The sequence below is a fragment of the Plectropomus leopardus genome, chromosome 7 (assembly GCF_026936395.1).
Source record: "Plectropomus leopardus strain MGB_pleo_1.0 chromosome 7, ASM2693639v1, whole genome shotgun sequence".
NCBI classification, from domain to species: Eukaryota; Metazoa; Chordata; class Actinopteri; order Perciformes; family Serranidae; genus Plectropomus; species Plectropomus leopardus.
The window spans coordinates 26,381,579-26,400,867 of NC_142182.1; the positions used below are offsets into that span (position 1 = coordinate 26,381,579).

At 39.9% G+C, this 19,289-nt stretch overlaps 1 protein-coding gene and 1 long non-coding RNA gene across 5 annotated transcripts in view; one reads left to right on the plus strand and one right to left on the minus strand.

The window, feature by feature from the left end:
- Nucleotides 1-19,289, plus strand: part of LOC148189208 (uncharacterized) — a 54,971-nt gene that overhangs the window by 13,710 nt on the left and 21,972 nt on the right. Inside the window, exon 1 of one of the 4 annotated variants that reach the window (XR_015777042.1) lies at nt 12,737-12,874. The exons of the other annotated variants lie outside the window; for them this stretch is intronic. The gene's annotated coding sequence lies outside the window, so the exon portion shown is untranslated. Of the gene's footprint in view, nt 1-12,736; nt 12,875-19,289 lie in introns of those variants that run through there. 4 annotated transcript variants of the gene reach the window in all.
- LOC121949962 (uncharacterized) lies at nt 10,563-17,538 on the minus strand. Its single transcript, XR_006106308.2, has 2 exons — nt 17,211-17,538; nt 10,563-12,857 (listed from the first exon to the last, which is right to left on the minus strand). It is a non-coding gene; the product is annotated as an uncharacterized LOC121949962 (long non-coding RNA).

A 19,289-nucleotide genomic window follows, 5' to 3' on the forward strand; every position in this document is an offset into this window, starting at 1 on the left:
ACATGGTTAATTGTGCAAATGTTCTTAAGATCTGAGTAGCAGAACAGAGGTGGTTTGGAATCGGTCTCCCTTCATATTTCGGTCCAAGAAGCTGCAGATCGCGCTTTTACTCAAAAAGATTAAAAATCAAGTGCCTTGGCTTGTTCTTGCTTTGTCTGTGACCTTGAAACAACTGAAAATGTTGGCAGAACTTGATTTCCTGCCCACCCCAAGAACCCCGTCTTGTCTGGGTGAAGAGATTGGTGTTGATATTATTATTGCCATTCCCTGACTGTTCATTGTTATTTATGTTGCCTTTGATTTTGTGATCGAATGCTCAGATTAAATCCCCCACATGGCCGTTGTGCTGAAGGCTGTGGAACTTGCTGGAGCACTGAGGGTCAGTATACTCTGGCCCAGATTTTTGGTGATTTAGCAGAATCACAAAGGCCTCTCTTATTCACTGCAGTGACTTGCAGTCTTACAGGTGTCCACCAGATGCTGCAGGCAGCCTGTACTGTCCCTTGCATGTCATCCAGTGGAGATGTAAAATCCACTTCAGAGCAAAGAGTTGGAGCTCTTTCCGTGGTGTCAGGATTAAATGTAATTTAGTTGTGCATCATAGAAAATAGGCCTCATTTTGGGCTATTAAGTGGCTTTGATTATGCATGCATGCTTACAGAAAGTGGACTGAGGGCAGTATGATTGGAGACATGTCTTTAATTCCAGTGGTTTAATACAAGTATTTTGAGAGAGGATAAAAGAAAACATGTGATATAAAACATCATGATATGTCAGTTATAACCACTGTTTTGAAGTTAGTTTCAACTGTAGCTTTCAAATTAGAGTCATGCATAAAAAGTTGTTAGAGATTCTTGAAAGAATATTCAGTGGTTTAATGAAAGACGGTGCAAAATGAAGAGCTGTAAATACAGTATGCATGGGAAAACTTAATTCTGCTGACAGTACATTAAGTTTTTCATGTAATCCTGCATGGGAAAGAGTGAAGCCAGGTCTGTAGCAGAGCAACTTCACAGTTAACTTTGTGAACAAAGCCAGCCCCGCCACAAGGCATGCTGGGAAGTTTGGCCGCTGGTGAAATCGCCTGCCAACGTCCAGAGCGCGGCTCTGAATATCTTTGCAAGGGCTGAAAATGAAGTTTGAAAGTAGAAATAAGAGGAGCAACAAAGCAGAGAGCTCTCACAGCTGTAGGCTGAGCCTTCTTAAAGAGATATTACCAAAACTTTCCTCAGTCATGGACATGGAGCTGTGATTGTACAGTGAAATGCTGCTTAAATGAACTATACGTCAACACATCAGAACGCTTTTTTTTTGTATCTAAAGTCAAGTAAGAGAGTAAGATTTAGATTGTAAAAACTTGGTATGGACTGATTTGACTAAATGTCTCACTTTGGCATTTTCAGAGTTTTAAGGATGTGAATATGCTGCATTGATATTCCAAATGACGAGAGAAACAAGAGATGCTTGCGAGGAATGTTACACTCAATAAATTACTTTGCTGAGCTCCTATTCTCAAAAATATTGTATTAACTTGCATATTTTTTTAAAGCTTTACCTTTTGATGATTAAAGTTGAAGAAGTAGATTACTCATTACAGAGTTGGATAAACAACTTCTTATAAAATACCAATAGTGTTCTGTTCAAACTAAAATTATTTTCAAGGTGATACAATTAAACCAGTATTCTGTTTTATTGTGGAGAAAAACTAAAAACAACATAAAACAGTAAAATAGTTACAAGTGCACTGTAGTGATGAAAAAGAAGGAGTCAATCCATGTTTCTTGAATTTTGTACGACAGCTAAAAGAAATGTCTCTTTTACTATTAGAATTCAAAGAGCAGTGGCGTTAGAATTTCCATTTTCATTTAGTACGTAGAGGAGTGTATGATTGACATTAGATGTTGCAACCCAGCTGGCACCAGACTTCAATATAATGTCAGAAAGACGTCGGACTCCTGCTTTGTTAAATTTTGGTTGGATTTAATATTCAGTCAAAGATATTTTAAATATATGTAAATATATATATTATGTTAGAATTTCACGTTGTGTGGATGTTTACACTATGACGTTTTGCAGACTTTGGGTTTTGTTCTCTGTATCTCACGACTGAATGTAGCGATTCTACATGAAGCTGACATGAGATATTTCGAAGATGTTGCATTTTGGTTACTTGACAACAGTGGTTTAATGTAACAAAGATATAAAAATTTGTTATAGTACTTAAATATTTTATGGGACTATCTGTACTTTGAGTTTTTATCAACTTTCACTATTATTCCACTAAATTTCCTAAATAAAATGTATACTTCACTCCATTACATTTCCCCTTAGCATCTTAGTTACTAACTCCAAAAAGGGGAAAGAAGGGATGGAAAAATTGGATTTTGTTCTTTTAACCCCTCACATTGTGAAGAAGATGTAATTTTTCTTCAAACATAATATACCCTCCATTTTTAAGGTGCTGTATGTTACCAAGAAATAAACTTCATAATACATATGCAGAATTATGACCACCTGTTTTTTTAATTTTATTGACAATATTTACTTGTACTTTTACTTTCAGTAATTAAGTACATTTAACATTGTAAAATTACATTCGATACTTAAGAACAGTAAATACTGGATACACTACAGGTGAAGCTGACTTCTTCCAAAGTAATTTTCTGGCAAGATATCTGTACTTTTACTCAAGTGTGGCTTTCAGTTACTTCACCCAAACTGCTTAACAACAAAACTTAAGACCGAAAAAAAACAGCATCTGTCCTTAGTATTGTACATCAAATTGATGTTGGCATGAGATGTCCTGACATTGAATTTAGGTCATCAGATGCCAAAACCTAGTTTCACCCAAATATGAATGTCCAATGAAGCTGCCAGCTGGGATAAATCAAAACTCTTACTTCTTAGATGTCAGATTTTCTGTGCATCCACAGGAGATAGATGTGCTTGGAGGAGGCAATTAAACCTTCATAAATGAAAGCCCTGCTTAAAAATTTAAATATAAAAAAAGTAGGTTTTGATAGGGTTTGATTATATTCAGAAAGTGACTACTTTTATTTTAGCATGCACAGATTGCACTGCAACACGTGCTCTTTTTTTCCTGCAACCTTGTCATACATTTAAGCAGTAGTTGGTGACTTTTATTAAAATCTCTTTTTTTGCCATATTTGTTGAAACTGAGTGACTAAAACTGTCACTATATCCACGCATTTTCGCATAAGACAGATCATCTGTGACAAATTGAGAAAATCATGTTCCTATGCCTCCTCGTAGTGCTTTTTTTTGCCTTAATAATGCACTCTACATTTAAAGTATTTAGATTTTAGGGGGGTTGTATGCCTTGACCGTGGGTTTGTCCATATTCGTTGAAAATGTATTTGTAATTTCTTATTTAGATTTTCATTTTGAATTTGTCTTTGAGCTCAGACCTGTGTTGCACTGCTAGAAAAGGCATAGCCGGGCAGAGGACTGTAGCGGTGGTGGTCAGCTTTGTACTGTGGAAGCAGCCGAGGCTCAGCTCAACAGAGGCGGGCAGCCTGGAGGGTCCTGAGCCTTCACTTCTCAGCTCCCTGTTTGGCTCTCACACATTGTGCCATTCAGAGCCCAGACCGTATATTCACCCTGCTCTGGGCACCCCACCATTGTGAGAGTGAGTTCATTTGAAAAGCCTTCAGGATTTTTTGGTGAGAGCAAGTCAGCGCTATTTGCATTTGTTCCAGTCTCGAAGATTTTACAGGTCAATTGAGACAAGAGGATATCGAACACGCCAAAGACTTCTCTTCTTAATCGTCCCCTCATCTTTGTTTCTGCCGTTCTTTCTCTCAAAATGTCCCTAGTGTGTCACCAGGCTTGATCAACAGAAGTGGCAATATTATAGCTCTATCTATCTGCTTTCTGTGAGAAATAGTTTCTACCCAGGAGAAGATGTCATCATGTATTGATTTCACTTCGTAAATGCACTTCAGTCATGAGGTGAGGATTAAATGAACAAGATAATAAAGAAGATAATAAAGGATTTAAAGCACTGATTTGGCTCAGAAGGACACAATTTGTTGGTAGAAACGTAGTCCTAATGCTTTTTACTGTTGCAAATTTAAGCCCTGTTGCCTTACTTTCTGTGGCAGAGAAATATGCCTCCATATCTCTCTCCCTCTCCCTGTCTGTTGATTAGGGGCAGAAATACCTTTGTTGGCATCTAGGGTAGCAACAGGGGATCAGATAGAGGAGAGAAGGGTAAGTGCCAGCCTTTCATTCCTGGCCTCCTGGCAGGCAGACTGCAGGCGGGGCAGGCATGGGTTAGGCCAGAGCCAGCAAACCAAGACAGTACTCAGACAAAAACACCTAATCACTTTAATTAGCCTAAGCCTACCTTGTTGGGCTCGCCATCAGGTTTGCTCGCTTGCGTGTGTGAGTGTGTGTAAGAGATAGAGAACATGGTAGAGATGTTACCAAGGCATGAAATGCTCATCAAAGTCCAGTCTCTGGTTGTTGAGTTATGATCTGAGTTAAGTCTACACAATGGTTCTGACTTTACATGGCATTTTCCAGGGATGGTACTGCATGGATTCCTGGTGTACCCTATTAAGAAGTTCATGAGAATACAAAGAGACCAAGATTGTCTTAACGTAGAGCAAAAATAAATAAATATATAATAATAACATTTGAAATCTGTATTTTAAGTTGGATATTGGAATTTGTAATGTTCTACACCTGCAGAAAAATGTGGGGACTTCATCAAGAGCATTAGCATTTAAATCACAAAACCTTGCTTGATGGAAATGTGGTTAGATATCACTAGGAGTTAAAATAGTTTAAAAGCTTTTAGGGCTGTATCACTGATTTTTGTCCACTTGTGGGGCAGGTAGACCTAATGTTATGTTGCCATGGGTAACATGTTGTGGCTAATGGGTTAGCAAAAATACTGCTATTTTACATAACTGGCATAACAGAGAAACATGGTACCACTTTTAGAAATTGTTTGACCACCTGCTGAATTTAAATCCATTATTCAATGTAGTTTAACCCTTTGAAATCCAGAGCAACACCACAAGTTGAGCATTTATTTGTATCCACAAGATTTCAAAAATAACATCAACAAAAACAAAATCACCCTTCAGGACTCAGGTGTCTCTGTAGTTCTGCTGTCTTGTCTCTTTGGTTTGTTAAATATTGAATTCGGTTTATGAAGTATATTTACTTTGGCTCACTGCCATGTCAGCATTCCTGCAAGGCAGGTAACCTCATTTTAGCATATAGTTAGCTAGTGTCAGCGCCTTTATTAAGAGTTTGGCTAATATTAAGAAAACAACGCAACTACCAGATTTCCCAGGTTATATTAAACACTGGTCGAAAACAAGTTAATAATGGAGACAAAGATATCTCAAAATGGTTGCTCATGGCTTTGAATATACAATCGATGTTACCTATTGTTCATGTGCTGTACAGGAAGTTTTCTTTACAGTTAGATTTTTTTCTAGGGAGTGTGTTTGGCTGAAAGTCTTTCTGGCTCCAAAGGCATCACACAACCTGCAGTTATGATTTTCTCTGCTAAACTTAAATAAGTGCACCGTATCCTGAAAGCATGGTGAACGGCTCTAAACAAATATGATTAGATTACCCATTTTGAAACTTTCTCTCTCTCCATCTTTATTATGTACATGCATTTGTTTATCTGTGAAATTCCGTTGCGGTTGAGAAATGCACTGTTGAAGATTTGTCATTTCAACTCGTGTTTATGATATAATGTATGCAGTGGCTCATAACCAGGTTTATGTCAAGACAGTTGTTTTGGACAGTGGAAATACCAATGTTGTAAAATCTAGTTGCAAAGTTGGATGTGCAGTTCAATGGTGATCCCAAAAATATAATTTCAAGGATTGAGCATTTACTGACATTTGCGTTTTTTTGTGAGTTCTTTGACTTAGCATGTGAAAAAACTAAATTCACTCATAAACAATTACTATTTTTGGCTTTAGTTGTCCATCAACTGTGATCTTTTAAGTTTAACCTTAAACACTTGTTACTTGACCAAAAATATCAAAAAAGGACAAACTCATGAGTTTCATTTGAAGGCAACAGAAGTGTTCATGCCCCATGAGATGAATGAGATAATGACCTCACTATTAACTCATTTGCAATCAAGTATAATGCATCCCCAGTCAGATCTTTCAAATGTTGACAACTCCCAGCTCAGTACGAGTTTAACAGTAGCTTCAGCCTCATGTGAAGGAGAAAAACCTGACTGCCAGTGCGGGGGGTGTTGTCCATCTGTCTACCGGTGAAAAGGGCCATCTGACTTGGTGCTCTAGCAGGATAGGAATCTGTCTGGCTGTAGCGTTAAGACATCCTGGTCAGTGGGAGGAGGCCTCTTAAAGGATGTGACGTCTTCTCAGCAGACGGGATGTCAGTGGGAGTCACCTCGTCTCTCAAGGGAAAGGTGGCACTAGGATAGAAATGACACTTTCAGTATTTAGCTGACAGTCCTACCCAGAGATTGATAGATTACAGGTATGTGCAGGGGTTGAAGTGACAGCACCGAGATAATAGTGTAGCGGAGTCATCTGTGAGGGAATCAATCTGAAGGTGAACTTGAGATTGGATGTCGCATTTTCACCTTGATCATTCACATCAGGACTACCTACACTTATATCTGGTGAAAAGCACAATCGAGGTTAAGTGGCACTTATGTTTGTTTTGTTTAACCTGTGAGCCTGTGATAGTTGGCATAAGGAGGCTTGGGTATCGCTTAAAAAATTAAGATACCAGTACCAATACCAGCATCCTTAAAGTGATACAGATACCAGTAGAGTACCTCATTTGATACCAATCATGTCAATGAAGTGGTGTGTAGTAGGCTGGGGCAGTATTTAATATTTCATACCTGAATACTTTCCTGAAATTCAAACTCAACAGAAACGAAATCAACTTGGTTACTCTTGCTAGTAAACTAGTTAGTAAGTCCACTGTTGCAACAATCACAAGCTCAGGTTTGGTCAAAATAAATCCTTAATTCAGTGAGTTAACAAGAAAAAAACATGCCATTATTCCCCATGGTCTCTGTTGTTACTGGTTGCTGGCTGTTTACAGTCCTGTAACTTATCCCTCCACTATGAGGTGTCGTGCTGTCTTTTAGCTCAGCTACCTATTCCACCACTAGAGACCAGAGACTTAGCTCTGGTGGTGCATGCTGTGCACTACATACAAAGAGTTTAATAGAAAGAGGAGCACCTGTATTTAAGATGGTATTGACGAACATATCTTCAGGATTTCTCATTACCCTGGTATATGTTAACACTGTGATACCACCCAAGCCTAGCATGTAGTACAGACATACTTTCGAACATTTTAGGTGCTTATCAGCATGCTGAACAACCAAATACACCATACTCAACTTCACCACACCACAGACTGTAGGGGTTGTTGCAGCTGCAGGAGTGTGAGCTTGGCAACAGTTGTGAATGTCCGCCCGGCCACACAATCAGTGACAGGGCTGTAAGCCTTACATGGCACATTACTTAATGGGTTTTATGACACAGTTGAGCCGTTGGTGTCGTGTTAGCTTTTGGTACAGGATGTTAGCTGCTGCTACTGTGTTAGCTCATGCTAACCAGGCTGACGTTTAAATGACCATTCGCCAAGGAAAGAGTGTGCGGAGGCTTAGCACCAGAATGGTTTTTTTTTAATCTAATGGGAAGGTGGGATGGTCCAGGATCAAACATGCAGTGCAAAAAAAGGTTGAATGCAGGTATTTGTCTTAGCACCAAATTCTCTGCCCTTCGCAGAAGCAGTCTCTGTTGGGACCTGTCCTTCCTCTCTTGATCCATGTCTCTCTTGCACACCTTTTGACCCGCACCTTTTGAGTATTTTATTTTACAAATTTAGTTTGCTTTCAACTCCTTTCTCCTCTTTCGTTTCTTGTTTTGTAACCGCGATTTCCCTTGTTTTGGGGGGAAACACGGTGGTTTACATGGGTGCTCCAGCAGCATAAGCAGTCAATCACCTGACTCTAGCTGTGTTAAAAATCAAATCCTAGTGCAGGAGCAGTCTATACCACTTTAGAGAGCTTCTACTATTTTTTTCAAACAAAGTTTAGTCTTTTGACTGATGTTTTCAGTTAATTTATTTGAGTTAAGCCACAAATTACTCTCCCTTTGAAGACCCGAGTAATTAGTCCCACTTTCCCCCCTACTACGATGCCCCTGATCGTTCGATTGGAGATGTTTCGATTCTACTTGGTATTGGGTTATTTTGGTGGATGGTACATTACCCAGCCCTGGTTAGCATTAAAAAGTAGGTTAAACTTCTCTAATCCAGTAATTCTTAGTATCAGGTACGTTTAACATGATTTCCTGTAATTGTATAAACTCTCTAGCACTATTAAAACAAACAGTACATATTATTTACAAATAATATTTGACCCTGTGGTCTACTTTATAAACAGTAGATATGACTCCCTCTGTGATCCCACTATGGGGTTACCAGTTTTGATATCCGCTCAGCAAGCCTTGTGGCCCCTCCTCCCTAATGTATGAACCTGGCAGGACCAGGGCGGCTTGGTTCTCCTTTTCCGTGCCCCCTCCCCCCACCAGACACAGTGATGGCACTCAGTGCCAGAGACACCCCTCCCTTCCCTTCACCAACACTCTTCTCTCCTCCCTCCCTTCCCTCTCCGCCGCAGGCAGACCCAGGCATGGGATCTCCATCTGTGCACAAAGGAGCCTCCTCTATCTGCATACGCTGCACATAAAAGGGCCTTTTGTCATGAGCTCTGCACACATGACCGTCCGCCTTTCACCCCGCTGGAAAAAAAGATCACTCTCTCCAGCAATCCAACCCCACCCCCAACACCAGACTCAACCCCGTCCCCCCCGGCCCCCACCCTGCCAGATTTCGTCTGCGGAGAGAGAGGGAGAGAGAGAGAGAGAGATGGTGAGTGAGACAGATCCACTCTCAACTTTGTCGAATAGAGACAACCATCAGATGGGGCTGCTTCCATCACTGCAAAGTCCCTTTTTTTTCCCCTTTTTCATTTCCCCTTTTTCATGTCCGCCTTCTCTTTTTCTTTCTGCCGGTGTCCTTGTGTGCACTCAGTGTGAGGCATCAACGCATTATAGCGTCTGCCATAATATGAAATATGAATGTGCTCTCGTTTCGCAGTCTCCCTTTCTTTCTGCTGCAGTCTCTGACATTTAAGGGGCATTAGTGGTTGGTTCTGTGCCAGGTTATCAGCCCCCATTACAGAGGCACGGGCTCGATTGACAGCAGTCCGAGAGCCGAGGTTTTTTCTCTCCCTCTCGTTTCAGTGCCTCCTGCCTTTTAACCTCTCAGCCCTATGCTGCTTAGTGGACCTGGAGGTATTCGTAATGTGTGGAGACAAAAACGTACACGTACACATAAGAACCATATCAACATGAGACAAGGGAGAGTTCTCCACCGTTGTGAGACGGCCGGGCTGCATGCCACTTTGGCTACTAAAGATGACAGATATTGGTGTTGAGGGATATCGAGTAAGGGTGGGGACGTTGCAAAGACACAGAGGCAGGCTAATACGCACTGTCAAGTGCACGGTTGCTGCCACAAAAAACGCTTTCCTCAGCGTTTCCTTTGAAATACACACGGCCCTGATGCCTTGCTCCCAGCCAAACGAATGTGGATTTTGGAAAGCCCTGTAGCTCATCTTGCTGTCGCTGCACACAGGCCTGTGGCGGAACGGAAGGATAAGATTGACTTCTCCCTCCACCGCCATGTCCTCTGCATGACCCTCTGCCTCTCTGAGCTGGTGTGAGAGGTCAGGGGCCGTCATATCGCAGTTTCCCACAAGCTGTCCACACCTTTACCCTGATGATGACGGGCATACAGGAGAATTATTACACACCATTGAGTTAGCACAGTTTAGCAAAAGGAGTGAATATTATTTACACACAGGGACACTAAAGCATTGAGCACCAATAAACTGCAATGTTAACTCTGGAAGCTCTTTTATGTGTCTGTAGCAATAATCAAGGGAAACAAGGCAGTTTATGCCCCAAAACATAATAACATGAAAAATAATAATGTATAATAATAATGGTTAGGGCTGGCCAATACATCGATTTTATATCATCCATATACCAGATTTTGTCTTAGATTTTGGATATCGTAAGTGTTGTCTTTTCCTGGTTTTAAAGGCTTAATTAAAGGAAAGTAAATTTTCTAACAACCAGACCTAGCTGTTCAATGGTTTGCCTTTTCCCACTTCATCACTTTATATCACTTCATCGTCATTATATATCCATTACTGATGATTATCAAAAACCTCACTGTGGAGAAAATCATATAGTCAACACTTCAATATTGCAAAATCAATAGTTAGGTATATGGTCACAAGTATTGTGTAATTTGATTTTCTCCATATCGCCCTGCTCCAGTAATAGCAGTAAAAATAAACTTTTTTTTTTTTTTAAATTAAATACTTCACATGAAATGCAACCCAAATCATTTTATACAAAAAACAAACAACCTCAAATACTTCCAAGAAAAAAAAAGTTCACATCTATATAAGAAAGAGAGTAGACAATGCAAAATATATAGATAATTTAAACTGCATATTTATTTATTTTTGTACCCAGCAGCAAATTATATGTAGTATACCCTGTGGGAGCAAACAGCTGTACTGCGGAGAAAAAACCTCTGCATGAAGCACACAGACCAACTTATCACTAGTCAACACACACCAAATCATGAAAATCGCCTTTAAAAATGTATATTTTGAAAAATAACGTACAAATAACGTAATGCACATCATGCATGTCCTCATATGACCGAGCTCCTCAGTGCAAATACTTGCTCCTCTGATTGGCTAAAACATAATACAGAGTAACAGAACAAGTATCAACTAATTTGTCATCTGAAAAACACTCGCCATTTATCTTCTCAAAGAGAGGGTAACAACCTCTATGCACTATACCATAAATATTTGCAGTAATGTTTCTTAACATTATGTCCTCAGATACATGCATACATGCATGAAAATATGAACAACCACACAAGGCAAATGATATGGCAGGAGTTATAAATGCAATAGTAAAAAAAAAATGTGTGGTTGTATGTTCAATGTACAGTTTTAGACAGTGTCACTTCAAATTTAAAAGAAAACCACTACGGTGCCACGTGTTTTGCTCTTTTTAGAAATAATATTTGACTTGAATTGAAAGAGCCACTAAATTTGCAGAAATAGCCTGCAGAGTAATAAAACCTGTGTTTATGCAGCTGTGCTACGAAGCGCTGTTGTAGATAAATATCGTTCTGCTAATAACATCATGCACATCAATTACAGTCTGTCAGCCCGAGTGTAATTCACTGCACCTAATCAGTGCTTTTATCTTTGTCACTGTTACATCAATATCAGCACTGTGTCCCCTTTTAGAGGATGCCGCGGATTTTGTTTATTTACTGCGCAGGAAGTTTGAAGCAGTTATCAAGCTCATTGAATGGCAGTGTTGAATTTGGAATTGGATGTATCTGTTGAAACTGAGCTGACTTTGCTGTGATCAGAGGAGAGAAAGTGCTGTGAAGTGATCCACTGGCTGAAGGCTCAGTGACTGTGTCGGAGACGGCACCTGGACACGAGCATGTTTATGAAATGGATAAAGCACATTAGGTGCATGTTTTGCTGTTCTCAGTAGAGCAAGGATGCTAGAGAGAGTGCGTGAGATAACAAAACAGTGTTTGTTGAGGCAGTGAACCGCTGAGCGCGTATGGCTCGGCTGTTGGACTCCTTGCAGCCCTGCAGCGCAGACACAGGCGCTGTGACGTGGCCCCTAAAATGCCAGGCCCTGTGCACTCCTGGCTCATAGTTGAGGAAGAATAAAACGAATTGGCCAAGGCTGTTTAAAGTAGGTATTAGCAGCCCTCAGGGGGAAAACTGCAAAGGGAGAGTTCAGGTATGTGGAAGCCCGGCACAGGCTGGTCAGGTGGAGAAAAAGGAGAAATTGCTTTCTTATAATTGCGCCTTATTGACTTCAGAGAATTTATACTGGTAGCTTAACGTAGTGCTGTAGCACAGTGTTTTATCAGGGCAGTATAGGTAACGGCACTTAATGCTCGTTATTTAGATCACTGAGATTATATATTATCTTCTGATGACCATTATAACATTGTTAGTATAGTAACTCAATTTAAAAAAGGTCTTCAGTTATTTGAAGAAAAAAATCTTTTAACATCAAATGATTTTATATTATAATGAATCTCATCTTATGTACGTTTTTGTGCTTAATTCTGCTATAATGTAGTTTTGTCAAATCAGATCTTCAGACTTTGACAATAAATCTGTATACCAGTGTTTCATTTTTGCAATATCACTAATAGCATAGAGCATTTTTAAAAATTAAAAAAAGTCTGCGCCAACTGCCGGTTTTCCCCTTTTTGTGTCAATTGGCTTAAAATGTGGACAACTTAGTTTAGTCTTTCTTTTTCCCTAATCTGTATCACCTTAACAAAGTTTTATGAGCAAATAAGTTTGCAGCTTCATCTATGTCTCATAAAAAAACCCACATTCATTTACTTTTAAGGAATTGTTCTTAACATTTCAAATATCATTACTGATACTGTAGTTTGATGTCAATTTCTTGCCTATAAACTGCCTTAGTTCAACGCTGCCACACAAAAGCTGCCCTGATCCAGGACAATATGTTTGGCTGTTGAAGGGCTGCCAGGAGTAGTTGTTAGTTACAGTTAGGGCGCGTCCCTCTTTGGATAGGTTGTCCACTCTGAGGTCTGATATCGAATAGGTCCATAATTTCCAGCTGGTTCCCAGGAGAAAGTCTCTCTTGCTCTTTTTCTCCCTGTGTCTCTTTTCCTCCTCTTCTTCTGTCCGAATCCTGTGTGAAACAGCAAGGTGAGTTAATTCCAGCTAAAAAAAAAGACATTTTTCTTGTGAAGATGAAGAGATGCAGTGTACAAATGTAAATTCTTTAGAGAATGTTTCTAAATTTATGCAAAACACAGTCATACCATTTTGTATTTAGATTTGTTGAAAGCAACTGATTAAAAGCTGATTTTAAAAATATCAATGCTCTGTTTTGCGTTTTGAGATTAAAGGAGTATGGCAGCAGAGCATATACACATTGTAAAATATTTAAGGCGAGTGAGTTAAATTCCAATAAATAAAACAAATGCAACATTTCATGCATGTACAAGCAATCAATTTTAAAATATGCCATGTATTAAAATACACAAGTGAAAATGAAATGTGTTCCCTGAGAGGGGAAAAGTATTGCCTTTAGTTATAAGGTTTATAAGCACCATAACAAACTGCATTTATTTAAATCAAAATCAAAATGCTAATGGTTATATTACAGATGTGAAAATGTAATTTAGTCGCATGTTAATCTTTCAAAATTGAACTTGTGTTTATGTAGCTGTGACCGACATCTATTTTCTTTAGTGTTTAAAAAACAGCAAACTTTAGAAAATTGATATGAAGACACTTTTGTGAAGCACAAATTTCCACCATTCTTAAAAAGTTCCAAAGGGTTTCTCTTCACAGGGAACAGAAAAATAGCTTTATTAGACTAAATGATTTTGGGAGAGTATAAGTGTGTATGTGGTGTAAGTGCTGCAGCGAAATTATTTTCTCAGAAACAAACTTAAATGAGATAGTAAAAATAAATGCTTTTTTTTTTACATTAAAATTGTACATTTTACACATTATTGAATATTTGCCAAAGGAAAATCAGAATAGTTTGCATTTTTGTTTTTTGTGAATAACTTCCCTCTTACACTTTGCAATAAAAGCAAACATAAAGAAAAAAAAGAAAATGCATTTTTCAGATATTAATTTAACTAAAACATTTCACATTTTTGCATAATTTCTTTCCTCATTATATACTCCTAATAAATTATTATTTAGTATTGGCTTTCATATGTTTCTTTGTATCATATACAAGGGCAGCATTTACAGAGAAAACAGGCAACAGTTTGTTCTCTTTATTAGCTTTGAATTTAATAGCAAATTCAAAATTATTATATTTTATGAGATAACTTCATTTATTTATTTTATAGTAAAAAGATGGCTTGTTTTAAATTGTCCAGAATGCATTCAACTGTTAAATTATGTGATGTCAAATAAGTGCTTATTTGTTTAAATAAATAAATAAAATGCAACTTTAACAAAGGAGGACAGCTTTTGAAAAATGATCTTTAAAATTGTTGAAATAAATTAAAATTTTAATTTTCCTGTGCAAACATGTACTTGAGCTTTAGGGAAACACTCCAGGAAAATACACCATCCCTGATATTTTTCTGATTCCACTGATGATGTTCCCATGGTATTTTAGTTTAAGATTGACACATTTGCAATTGTGTGTGAGCACAAGTAGTAATTTCGAAGATTGGCATCAATCATCAATCATGCCTCATTGTAAAGTTATTATTGGCTCACTCATTCTCGACAGGGAGGGTTAGGTAAGATCAGCACAGGAGTTCACTTTTACCTTCCAGCTGATGCAAAAGTAATGTTTGAATAACACAACAGAGAGTCCACGAAGAAATTGTCCCTTCCTTGTTTTTCATCATATGATCATCTGGAACGTTAATACTGCGCATGTGTCGCGTCCACCATTTTGTGATGAGAACTTTATTGCACGTGCCCCCATTTTATGAAGTTCGATCGAGCACATGCCTTAAAGTCTGAGGCCTCGAAATCCATTTTTTTTCCGGATCGACCCACCCTGTTTAATTATGGAGTTCTGCTTATTGAAAATATTACGATCAAATTATTTTCAGACGCACATATGATGCACAGCCTGCTGATGCAAGTCAAATTTCTCATTAGCATTAGTGCATTAACACTGCAAATACTGTGCAGTGATACCAATGTGTCATTTCTTCATGTTTGTCCAGACAACAATTATTTTTTCAAGCTGTGCTGCACCTTGCTGTGTATTGTGTGTGTGTCAAACCGAGAGCAGAAAGTGGTGGTCACAGTCAGCTGCCTGAGGTGACTGCTGGGGTCAAAGGCCAGCTTGTGTTAATAAGACGTGATGTGCTGCCCTGGGACCTCAGTCCCATGAGGGATAACCCCCTAATCGGCATTAGTTAATGTGTTAGTAATCTTTACCTTCTTAAAGCAAACAGCAGTGCAGCATTCAATAGGCCCGCTTGGCCTCCCGTGTAACGCTTTTGACCTAGGGGTCATGGCCTTTGTTCCCCGCTCGATGGGGAGTGCCCTCAAAGGTCTCGGGTGTAATAGAGAAGTTGTTTAGACACGTGCGGGGCTTAAGCAAGACCACCTCATAGACTCTGCTCCTGGTCCTGGAGAGTATAAAGTCTTCCCTCGTGGTGTAGGCACACTTTTGTGGTTAGCTTTTATCCCCCTTGAATAAGTCTATTAGAATATATGTGTTTTTATGTGCCATATATCATGTCTAGTATGTTGATGTAGTGGTGGTTGCTGACCAAGCACAGAACCACCCCTCTCTCACCCCCCCAAAACCTCCTAATGCCTCCTTGATGTTTGTAAGTGCAAATATTGTTTGTCTTTGCAGATCCCCTGCCCACAATTTCATATTCCTCCAGCTCTCCTCACTGTTCCCTGCAGCTGTAGAGAGAAAGTAAAAACAGCATCTTTTTTTTTTTTTTTAGGTGTCCTTGTCCCGTCCCCTTATCTGAACTTTCTGTAATGCAGAGTGTTTGCCCAGGACTGACACTTAAAAATGTGCTAAGTGTGTTCTCCTGACCAAAGCACTCACACTTCATGAGGCTTAATCAGTATGAGACTGAAAGTTCATTCAAGGCCCTGACAGCCAAATGATCATTTGGGGATACAAAAATAAATCTAAAACATTATTTTACAGAAGTTGGATACATATGCACAACCTATTGTTATTAAATATATATATCCTTTAATCATTTAAACATATTCATTGCACTGTGTAATAGTCTGTTTTTTTTAATAGGATACAAAACTTAAAAACTGTGATATTCTTCTTTTAATATGCAAAACTTCAAAATGTTAATGTCACACATTTCAGTAGTTATCTGATGCTTCTTACAAAATCTGCAAAAATAATTAATTTACAGAGCAAGTTTTTTTATATCTAAAAATCGTCATCAAATAGTATCAGGCAGAGTCCATAACATGGCGCCGTCTGCCATTTTGTTTCACATCGTATCATCAATTGGCCTGATTGACTGCTTCTGTATCACACAGATATTGCTGCCATGCACTCTGGATACAAAGCTGTTGCTTCTCTCTGTGCTAAAGTATGCACATCAAAGAGGAGTACAAATGTTGTCATTGTTAAAATTCTTAAAAAAAAAAAAAAAAAAAGACCTTATTTGACAATTTAATCAAAAAAAAAATGTTAGTAGTACAAAAAAAAGTAGTAAAACAAGTTTACACAATGCGTTTCATCTGAAAAAGATTTATTCACTCGTTTTTACAAAAAACTGTCCCAGTTGCTCGAATATTGCAAATTATGACTGTGAAATTAAAACATGATCAGTTATTTCGACAGAGGAGTATTGCCGTGGAGCACAGTGGTGAGTGCTGGCAGGTGACCCGAAACCCAAACTGTATCCTCAAATGAACTTTATGCCATGCAAAGTGCAGTATTGCACACTATGCATAACTACACAAAGTGTGCCTCTTTAAAACAGCTTGGGCTTCTCACAAGTTCTGATTTATAACCCACATTATTCCCAAATAGGGTCTCTGAACATATACAGCTTTATGCATCGAAGCCATAATGAAGTCATGGGTTTCTCAATTGGTTAAAACGCATGGCGAGATGTGACGTACAGCTGCACTCCTTCTAATAGGATTCTATAGCTCATGCCAGTGTAGTTGCCTGAACCGAGCTCGTATCTCATTTAAGGAAGGGGAGCAGAGAGCAAATAAATTGCAGTCTGCACCAAGTTAGTGCAAATTTCTGTCTGCACGTCCACCTGTGTTTTTTATTGAAACCTGTGGAGCAAAGAGAAGTGCAGAGGGGAGAATCGTTTTTGTGGAGAATTCAGCCTCTGTGCTGCCGTAGTGAGGAAGAGAGCCGGCGAGGAACGGGGTGCTGGCCGTGCTATGAAAGCAGCCCTCACAAACTGTGCAGCCTGAAGCAGTAGCAGCCATGTTAGACAAATCTGCGTGAGCTTGAGCCCCAACTAATAACACAGTGCCCTCCAAAACCAACAGAAAGTTTTCACAAGAGTAAAAGTAAGAAAAGTTTAACCCCCACCTTTTTTCTCTCTCATTGTCTCTGCTAGGCTTGTAGTCCCCTCTTGCCCTCTTTAATTCTCAGCAGTTTATAAAGCAGAAATGCAATCAGAATAGTTCCTCAGTAACAGAAACACTTTACATATCTCCTTCCTCCTTTTCTTTCCTTATAGAGCTCCTGTAGTTCAAGGCCGAGGGGAAAAAAGTTGAAGCCACGAGCTCTGCTTTTGCAGTTTTTTAGAACCAGAGCCAAAAGAGGCAGGAAGTTGTTGTACAATAGCGTTACAGTAATCTGCCACAAATGGAAAAAGCCAAATGCTGATCGCCGAGCAGAGAAGGTGGCAGAACAGAGGCAGAAAGAGGGAGGGAGGGAGGGACAGAAAGGGAGAGAAAGAGAGCTAGCGTGTGTGAGAGACAGACGTTACAGCAAAGAATAATCAATACAATCTAAGATGGTGGAAACAGCCATGCTGCTCAGGTCTCTCCCTCTGATTAACTCTCTGGCTTGCTTCGTGTAAATCAGTGCATGCGTTGGGTTAGGACAAACTGTTAAGACTTATTTTCCAGTTTATCCCTTCCTCTATTTTAAACAGGAGGAATCGTCATCTCTGGGGTGGGGTGGTGGGGAGGGGGGGTTCTCGAAATTTCCTCCGAACTGTTGAATGCATTTTACCAGGCAAGTGGCAGCTGTTTTTCCTCGAGGAAAAGCAGCAAAGTCTCACCCAAAAATGCTTATCAGCCTTTTGACTTTGTGCCAAAATAGCTGCAAGGGTTCAGCTGCAACTCGCTTTGTGACAGAGCCGGGGCAAAGGAGGAGGGTCCTAGCTACGCGTTCTTTGCCACATGTTACTGAAATAAACACTGGGGAAGCTTATCTTTTTCCTGTGTGTGTGTGTGTGTGTGTGTGTGTGTGTGTGTCTATTCTGTGCATGTACGCTAGTCATCGTGGCATGCTAAAGAGTTAATGCACTCTGAGAGTTTGTGTGTGTGTGTGTGTGTGTGTGTGTGCTCCTTTCAGAGTTTGGTCCCAAGACTGTTGCAGTAAGAGAGAAGCTTAATAATTCAACCGGCTCTTGAAAATGTTGCATATTTCAAGGATCCTTCAGCAGGGCAGTCCATTCTGAGTGTATTCGCTTTTTCTTTTCTTTTCTTTTCACGAGTTGATATAGTAGTACTGTATAGTGTATCCCAGTATGGCGTGTAAGTGTGTGCACTGCGTCTGCGCACTGCTGGAGGAGTGGATTTCTGTGTCATTCTTCCTCCTCCACCCCTCCCACATTTAGTGCTTTCCACCCTCCCATTCTCCCTCTCTCTCTCTCTGTCTCTCTACTTCTGTGTCTCCCACCCATCTTATGCTCCCTCCCTTCTTCCCCCCTCCATCTCCGGTGCAAATACAGTTCCTTGCCGTGTTGGACATGTGATGAAAAAGTGACTGGTTCGCGCGCTCCGCCGCACCTCCTATTTCATCATCAGCGGAGCATTTCTCCCCTTCACTGTGCGCTCGCTGTCTCCTCCTCTCTTCCTCTCTCTCTCTCTCCCTCTCTCTCTTCTTTTTCTCTCTCTGTTTCGCTTGCTCCCCTCTTTCTGCTCCAGCCACACGCAAGGGGGAGACTTAAGCTCTGCGAGGGGAGAGAGAAAAAAAAAAGAAAAAAAAGTCTGCTGCTATTTCTACAGTCAGGGCCTCCCCACAGCCCGCCCTTCCATAGACGGAGCTTTTTTTTTCACTCACTACTAGCTGGATTTTAACCCTCTGCCTCCAACTAGCTGCACAGCAGCTCTGCAAAACCTGGCAACAAGTTGCTTTTTAGGGGCCTTTTCTCACTTTTGGCGCATTGATTTTTGCACCACTTTGGATTTGGCCGCTGTTTCTTCCGTTCTTTTGTATTTTGTTTTCTAAAAATCTGCCACTGTATTTTTTTCCTCCGCTGATGGGTTTCTTGACGTATTTATTTAGTTTCTCATTTTTTGGGATGGAAATTCGTCAAGGTGGTGTTTCGCCATGTGATGGGCCTTGTTCCACCTGGAGTGTCGGGGCGCCATTTCTGATGGGTAACCTGCTCGGGGTGGGCTCGTGGTCTGGATGACCACTATGGATGTCAAG